At 35.7% G+C, this 8,599-nt stretch overlaps 2 long non-coding RNA genes across 2 annotated transcripts; one reads left to right on the top strand and one right to left on the bottom strand.

The window, feature by feature from the left end:
* The first annotated feature begins 772 nt into the window (after positions 1-772).
* On the top strand, positions 773-1,923 carry LOC116403568. Its single transcript, XR_004216374.1, has 4 exons — positions 773-830; positions 931-1,008; positions 1,098-1,148; positions 1,868-1,923. It is a non-coding gene; the product is annotated as an uncharacterized LOC116403568 (long non-coding RNA).
* A 4,034-nt stretch (positions 1,924-5,957) lies between these two features.
* On the bottom strand, positions 5,958-8,144 carry LOC116403567. Its single transcript, XR_004216373.1, has 3 exons — positions 7,582-8,144; positions 7,421-7,480; positions 5,958-6,185 (listed from the first exon to the last, which is right to left on the bottom strand). It is a non-coding gene; the product is annotated as an uncharacterized LOC116403567 (long non-coding RNA).
* Between the last annotated feature and the right edge of the window lie 455 nt (positions 8,145-8,599).

Here is an 8,599-nt window from a genome sequence, read left to right on the forward strand (position 1 = left end):
ATGGGAGCGAGAGGAAGAGATGAGGACTCGTTATCCAGAGTTATTTCAGGATTAAAACTTTCGAGGACGAAAGTTTCTTAAGGAGGGAAGAATGTAATGCCCCAAAGGTATATATATATATTTTGTTTTTATTTTATATATATATTTTTTAATATTTAATTTAAATAAAAAGAAAAGAAAAAGAAAATTTCTTTATTTTTTTTTCCTTTTTCTTTTCTTTTCTTTCTCTCTTTTTCTTCCTCCCGTGCGCCGCGACCCCCATCCGTTCTCTTCTCCTTCCGTTCGCAGCAACCGCCGCCTTATCCGTTCTCTTCTCCTTCCCGTTCGCAGCAACCGCCGCCCCATCCGTTCTCTTCTCCTTCCCGTTCGCAGCAACAACCGCCGACCATCCCTCTCTTTTCTTTCCGCCGCAGCCAGCAACCGCCGCCCTATTCTTCTTTCCGCTGTCTTCTCGGCCCGCCGCTGACCTCTGCCAGCGCCGTGTGACCCTCTGCCCAGTCCCGCCGCGCAACATCTGTCTCCGTCGAAGCCAAGCCAGTCGCCGTCCATTCCTCTCCTTTCTCCTCTGTTTTCAGCCAGCCGCCGCCGATTCCTTCTCCTCTGTTGTCTGCAATGCCGCGCGACTCTCCGTCGTCTGTATACGGTCTTTCCGTCACACGTCGTCTCTTCGCAAAGCTACTGCTCGACTTCTTCCGCGAATAACATCTGCCGTGAACCGAACTAAAGACCCCAGATCCAACTTTCTACGCGTCGAGTTCCTTCTTCGTCCTGCCAGGATTGGGTCGTTAGCTGTCGTTCCTGCTTTGCCACGAGTCATTAAATTCTGATTGGTAAGATTGAAGTTATGAAATTCGTAACTGTTTCTAAAATAAACTGAAGTAATATTACAGGACTAATTGGTTGGAGAAATCGTTTACTGTTCGATTATAGGTTGAAGGTAACGTTCGAATTCCTTGGGTTCGCAGCAAACAATTGATTCTAGTTAGAACTAGTTTCGCGAAGATTTGGGTAAGTTGTAAAAAAAAAATTCACATTGGGTTGAATTTAAATGATTGATGCGTTGAAGAGAATTATTGAGAAATTGTCTTAATGTTTAGGTTCGTTCTTCGTAGACTTCAACGTGGTTAAGGAGCTTAACTAACTTGAAAGTAAGGGATTTTCTACTGGACTCACTTATGATTGTGAATTGTATGTGTTGAATGTATACTGTGGATTGACTGAAAATATATATATGCATATGAATTGAAGTAGACTTAATGTTGAATGCATATTGTGATTGTCATGGAATATATATATATGTGTGTGGACGTGGACAGGACGAAAAATTGTAGATTGTGTTTGTATGAGATGCAGATGTGAACTTGTGATTGTCGTTTAGATTGGGTGTACGTTACGCTAAAGTATGACTGTGTGCTGGTGAACTGAGGGGTGTATTGACTGTATAGTTTGATTGACTGACGTATTAGTATATTATTGACAGACATATGACTAAAGTGAGATAAGTTGACTGTTAGGACGTTGAGAGAGAGAACTTTATGTTTTGAAGTAACTGAAAGATGGATTGAATGGAATGAGGGGAAAATTGTTAGCTTTTATTGGGATGTGTGCCTTGTAGGTGTCCACGGGATCACCAATTTATTTTGCACCTTCGGGAGCATTAGACTAATATGTGTTTCTGCAGAACACTAGACTGATATGTACGTCCCTCGGGGCGTTAGACTGAGATGTGCATCCTACGGGATCACAAGACTGCGACTGTACAGGGTGTCCCAATAGAACGTTAACAATCTATTTTCCCCTGACGGGACCAGTAGAGGGTCTCTTACTGAGTATTGTTATACTCACCCTTCTTATGTTTAATTTTCAGGTAAAGGTAATAAAGGTGGCAAACCGGCGAGGGGCAGGAAGGAAGCGTGATTGCCATAGGAAACGTGTCATTTTGCTTCCGCTTATGGTTTCTTTTGAGGTTTAAGATGTATTAAAACTTAGTTTACAAACTTTTATTTGTAAATAGTATTATTTTTAAGTTTTCTTGAATATTTGAAAAATCAGGCCTGACATAAATTTGTTTTTCAATTGACTTACGTTTCATTTTGTATCAACCAAAGTCTTTTGTTAAAAATTAATGACCTCGACTTACCTAGAAAAGTTGGGTCGTTACATCTTTCCCTTTGCAAAACAGACCAATATATAATCAATCATTGGCTCCTTATGGGAAAATACAGAAGCCCTATACATGTCTGTTTCAAGCCTGTGTTGAACAACTTTTAATTCCCTAAGATAAGGAGATTTATCTGAAGGTTCAAGAATAATGACATGTCCTAAACTAACCCACCAGTTCGCAACAGTGAACCAGTTTGATCGTTAGGGGCAACTTTTGATAATAAGCGCACAACCATGCCCCAATTCCAATGTTGCCCAAAAGTAAAGGCCTTTCTTCACAATGCTCCATAAAGAAAAGTTCGACTTTCACATAAAGATCTTATTTCTTTTTTATTGCTCCAAGAGATCTAATAGATCTATTTTCACCACAAATCCCTTTTGTTATCATGGAAAATGTGTTGGTTGTGCTCAAACCAAATCTCTGCTAGCAACACTTTTATCAAATTAACCATATTTTTTTTAAAAAAAAAGAGGATATGAGTTTCACTATTATTAATATTGAAAAATGAAGAGACAAAGCTCAATGTCATGAGGATTATACAAAGAGCAATAGGATAGAGGATCAACAGACGCACCTGGACATCTCAACTAGGTTGACACCCCTTAGCGCCTCATCACATCCAAAAGCGACAACACAAGATCAAAACCAAAAGCCACAAATAGAAGGCTTTTTTTGTGTTTGTTTTGCCTTTGGACATTACTCCTTTGTTATGGGTTTTAGCTTGGTTGGATATGATGAGGGTGCTATGGGGTGTCAACCTAGTTGAGATGCCAAGGTGCCCCCTGATCCATGGTTACATATTCATTGTATAACTCTCTTGTACTATGAGCTTTTGTCTAATTATTATTATTATTTTAATATTAATAAAGAGGTTGTCTCCTTTTCAAAAAAAAAAAAACAAAACAAAAAAAAAAAAAGCCACAAATATAAAACCAAACAAAATCATAAAATAATATGTCAAAAAAAAATCATAAATCATAGGTAGCAGGTCGAGAACAAAGAAGAATAAGCCTTGATTGAGCAAAAAATCCCAACAAATATTGAATGTTTGGAGAAGATGGAACCAACATTTCGATATAAAGACATAGTCAATTAAAAGGTGCTAAATATTTTTCATGTTATCAACACAAATGGGGCAGACATGAGGTGAGAGGACATGGGAGGGAAGTTTTCTTTGAAGTACTAAAGCACAGTTTAATTTTCCAAACAACGTAATCCATATGGGGATATTTATCCAAAGAGTGAGCTAAATAGCCCAATGAGTGATTGTTTTATAAAACATCGTTTTGAAATAATAAGTATTTAACAATTAACTCTTACATAAATGAAATCAAACTCAAACAACTTATCTCAAACTTTCCCTTTCAGTTGCTATACCTAGAATCGTCGAGACGAAAAACAATAAACTAGGCATAGAAGCCCTATCCGTGATACGATACTTACGAGATGAAACTCTAGGGATCAATTGTGCCTTATCTCGTTATAACTACAATGAGATGGAAAACTAGGCATTCGTACAGGCTCTTGTCCCTTGAGATGGGAAACTAAGCATCTTTAGAAGTCTTAATCTCTTATCTAATACCAATGATGGAAAGCTAGGTATTTACTGAATATTCAAATCAAATGACCTCTATGCACAAGAAAATCTCTCTCGAAGGGTTGCTATATATCTTAGAATATTTTAGGTATAGACTAAAACATGCTAATATTATTTTCAAGCTTAAACATTTTGAAAACTTAGCACAATCATAATTGCTTATAATTTTCATTAGTAAATTCATCAATAAAAACATGTTTACCAAAATGTTTCTAAATTCATGTTTGGAAATACTTTATATGTCAGTATCCTCAAATATTCAAACATCAAAGCATGCTTGAAACATTTGATAGTAAATTCATGTTTAGAAATCAACTTTAAACTCATTTTTGTCACTTATAGAGAGTAGCTTGGACCCTTGTCTTATAAACTTGTTCGATCTCCTTCATATCTAAAATAATGTAAAATAATGGGAAATAATTCCATTTAATTCCGTTGATCATAAAAATATCAAAACTTTGCTTAAAATTTCCAAAAACCACAAAAACAGCCAAAGACATTAGCTTGCGTACAAAATTTGTGGCAAAAGTTGGCAGGCGCGCGTAGGGCTTACCTTGCCATGTCTCATTCTAACCTCATGTGCAGCGTGTCACACTCACAACTTTTCAAACACGGAACAGACTATTGTGCGGCACTTGTTGTAACTCGATGAACACTTAGTTGTATGAAATTCGATACGATGTAGCCTCCCTACAGGTTTTAAGAGAAATTGGTTTTATTAAACATGAGAGAGAAAGGAAAACATTGGAAACATCGTTAAAAAAAACTTTGAAGACTGTCCATTGCAAAGAGAGCTTAAATTGCAAAGAGTACCTCTGTGATGAGATTGGTTTGTGGAACTAATTGGGATGGGAAAAGTTTAGAGATATTTGAGAGAAACTCTTTTCTTTTGCAAAGCAATAGCGTTAGCCTTATTTTTTCTTTTTTATTAATTCATTTTTTTAAGAAAATTGTTTTCTTCTAGATATTTAACTCTCTTTCCTTTTAGAAATATAAAATGAAGTAGAAGAGAACCATGAGATTCTATTAATTTACAAATAATTAAATTAATATATATTTCAAATCTACTGATTAATTAAACATTAATCAATTAGTTAATAATTAATGAAATCGAATTTAATTAAATAATATTAAACCAAACTATTAATTAATTCTCCAATTAACTAATAACACTAAATTATTTATCTTATATTTAACTTAAATTAATTTTATCAATCATATTATAATATTTTCTCTCAATAATTTTAATATGAATCCAATTCACATTAAATTAATATTTGAACTCATTCAAATATTTTATCTCTCATAAATTAATTTTGAATCCTCCCCAAAGTTAAATTTATATAGTAAAGTTTGATAAACTTTATATTAAATGTATCACTATACATTATACTAATTCCCAAGTTAAATTTAAACATTTTAAATTACAACCAATATAAATAAATCTCATCACCCTATACGAGCTAGGAAAGGACCTAAAGGACCTACAGATTAGAAGCTACAACGATCTAAGATTAATCGGCTAAACTCATTAACCACATTAATCAATATTCGTTAGTTTGTGTACACTCCACTAAAGACTCACAACTGAACTCTTCTCACTAAAATATATTTCTGTGTCCACGAATATAGACCAATAATAGTAAGTTAGTCATTCACGAGTGTTTGTAACACCAGTTGGATCAATTTACCGCTTTACCCTATGTTACCTCTAATCCTTAAAAACCAGTGCTCCTCTAATGAACAACTTCACTACTACAAAAACTGGCTCTCTTGACGTTTTAAAACTGTCAAGAATCACTATTCTTGACGGTTTTAAAACAGTCGTTGAAGCTAGTGTCAAGAAAGTGAAAGTTCTTGAAGGTTAATAAAAACGTCAAGAATAGTGAAAGTTGACGTTTTATAATGTCAAGTATACAAATTTTCATGACAGTTAAAAACCGTCAAGGGTGTGAGTGTTCATGACAGTTTCAAAACCGTCAGAATATGAATGTTCATGACATTTAATAACCATCAAGAAATTGATTGTTTATGACATTTTACAACCGTCAAGCATGTTTCATAGTTTTTTTTTTTAAATAATAATTTAATTGTATTTTTGTTTGTGCTCCCATAATTCTGTACAGTGGTCTAACAATAGTTTCATATATATAAATGGACGATATTCATCAAATATAGTTTCAAAACTTCAACATATATAAATAAAACGCTTCACCATATTTATATATAATCATTTCCAAAACAATACATATATGAATATTTCTTATCCTTTGCAAAAATAATATAAACAATTCATTAGATTGTCATAAGTTCAACTCAACTTCTTAACTAACTTATCTAAAACTATCCAAAAACTTTCCAATAGCAGTTTGAAAAAAGCTCCAAGTCGCGACGAAAAAGCTCTAAGTCATCGATTCTCGCAGCCTAAAATTTTTTTTTGATGATAATTAATATAACATAGCATAATAGAAATCCATCCATCACTATTCAACTCATCATAGTAGATTTTGTGTTTGCACATTTATTCATTCACTTCAGCTTGTGTAATTGTTTAGCGATAGACCATAAATAAATTAACTAGAATTTCAATGAAGTTATTAGTAAGCCAGAAAATACTAATAATGCACACATGAGGGGAAAGTAAGTACATTGTATAATTAAACAAACACCACATGTTTTTCTACACACTTATAATTATAATGCACGGAAGAGTAAGACATAATGAAATTGCAAATCTAAGGTGGCCAAGCCTCTAACACTTTGAACTATAACTTTCTTTCAACACAATCAAACAAAAAGCCAATACAAATAAAAATATGCATAAATCACAACTGGATATCCAACCATTGTTGTTTTAAGTTCTAAAAAAATAAATTTCTTGTTACCTATTTTCGAAACTATAGTTAATATGAAAGTGTAACACAAAAAAAATTAAACAATATTGAAAGTGCAAACATGGTTAAAAAATTAAACAATATTACTCACACATTCATATCAATAATAGCTGAAGCAATATATACAAAAATTCAATTATAAATCACAACGAGCATCATACACCCAATTAATAATTATTAAACCAACTGATACCAATATGTGCAAGGAAGTAACAAATCAAAACCATCATGATCATTATCAAAGACCACATGAACACCATAAAATTCAATCCTAGACAAAGCAAGCAATTCATCATCAATTAAACAACAATATTTGAGCAAAAATTCTACACAAAATCCTAGGAGGAACCACGATATTGATTTGTAGATTCCAAATTCGTCATCATTTGCCAGAATTCATACATAACAAAATCATCCAAATCCATGAACGTGATATAAAAAAACATCAATGAAGGTAGCTATTTACCAAGAATCGCTTGGTAACCCAAATGTCCTTGGCAACATGGTTGGTGACCAGAGACAATGGGTGGTGCAACTATATTTGATAGAGAAATTCCAGCTAAAAGAATTATGCATATAAAGACATGTTATAACAGAGCAAGCACTGAACATTAGTTACAACATTTACTCAAAAAATTAAATCTAGAACACACCAAAAAAACAGAAAAAACTATATTATGCACGCAACTTAAAGCATCAAATATTTTGCTAATGATCTGCCCCAAAAAGAGAAGTTAGACAAGAGTAGAAGACAGAACAACGCACCTTCAGTACTGTGGTCAAAGAAGAAAATGGTTCGATGTCCTGAGCTTGTAATTAGACTACCTAATAAAGTCAAGATCAAAACATAATACGAGATCTAAATAAAGAAATGAGTCGTTTATTCCAGAGAAATGAGTCTTAGGGAAAATAGTTACATTACTCACCTACTGTGTGACAGTAGGGAAAATACGGTCCCGTATAAGCCATATCTCCCTTTATCAATCTGTATCTTCTCATATCAATCATCAACTCCATTGGATTTGTAAGGAGAACCCAAAGCACCATGTGATATATCGATTTTATATTAATCAACAACATTTTATGTGAATCTTTTTACAACTTACCCAAATCTTCGCGAAAGAAATCGAGCAGTAGCTTTGCGAAGAGACAACGTGCGACGGAGAGACCGTATACAGACGGCCGGAGAGTCGCGCGGCAGTGCAGACAACGGAGGAGAAGGGATCGGGCGGCTGGCTTGGACGGCGGTTGTGAGCGGCGGACGTGGCGGTTACTGCTTCACACGGTGGCTCGGCTTCGACGGAGACAGAACAAGACGCGGAAACGGTTGCAGCGGCGTGAGGCTGTGCACGGCGACGCAAATCTGGACCGGGCAGCGGCGGAAGGGCAACGGCGCGGTCTTGCGGTGCAGATCTGGAAGGCGGCAGATCTGGACGCGTACGGCTGCTTTGCGAACTGAAGAGAAGAGGAAAGGGTCGCGGCGCTCGGCTTCAGTAGGGGAGACGCGGCGGTTTGCGGCAGGGCTGCGACGGAAGAAGAAAATGGAAGGGAAGGGAGGCGACGGTTTGCGGCGAGGCTGCGAACGGGAGGAAGAGGAATGGAGGTCGGTCGGTGGCGGTTTTGCTTCGCGAACGGAGAGAAGGGGAAGGATGGGGCGGCTGGGTGCGGCGGAAAGAAAGACGGAAGGGAAGGGCGGAAGGAAAAGAGAAAAGAGAAGGAAAGGAGAAGGGAAAGGAGAAGGAAAGGGGGGGTCGCGGCGCGCGAGGAGAGAGTGAGAGAGATTTCTTTTCTTTTTATTTAATTAAATATAAATAATAAATATATATATATTTATATAAAATAAAAAAAAACAAAATATATATATAATAAATATCATTATCATTATTATTATTACAACGGCGCGCGCGAGGGAGAGGTTCTTGACGTTTTAAAAACGTCAAGAAT

This window comes from Cucumis sativus, chromosome 4, assembly GCF_000004075.3.
Source record: "Cucumis sativus cultivar 9930 chromosome 4, Cucumber_9930_V3, whole genome shotgun sequence".
NCBI classification, from domain to species: Eukaryota; Viridiplantae; Streptophyta; class Magnoliopsida; order Cucurbitales; family Cucurbitaceae; genus Cucumis; species Cucumis sativus.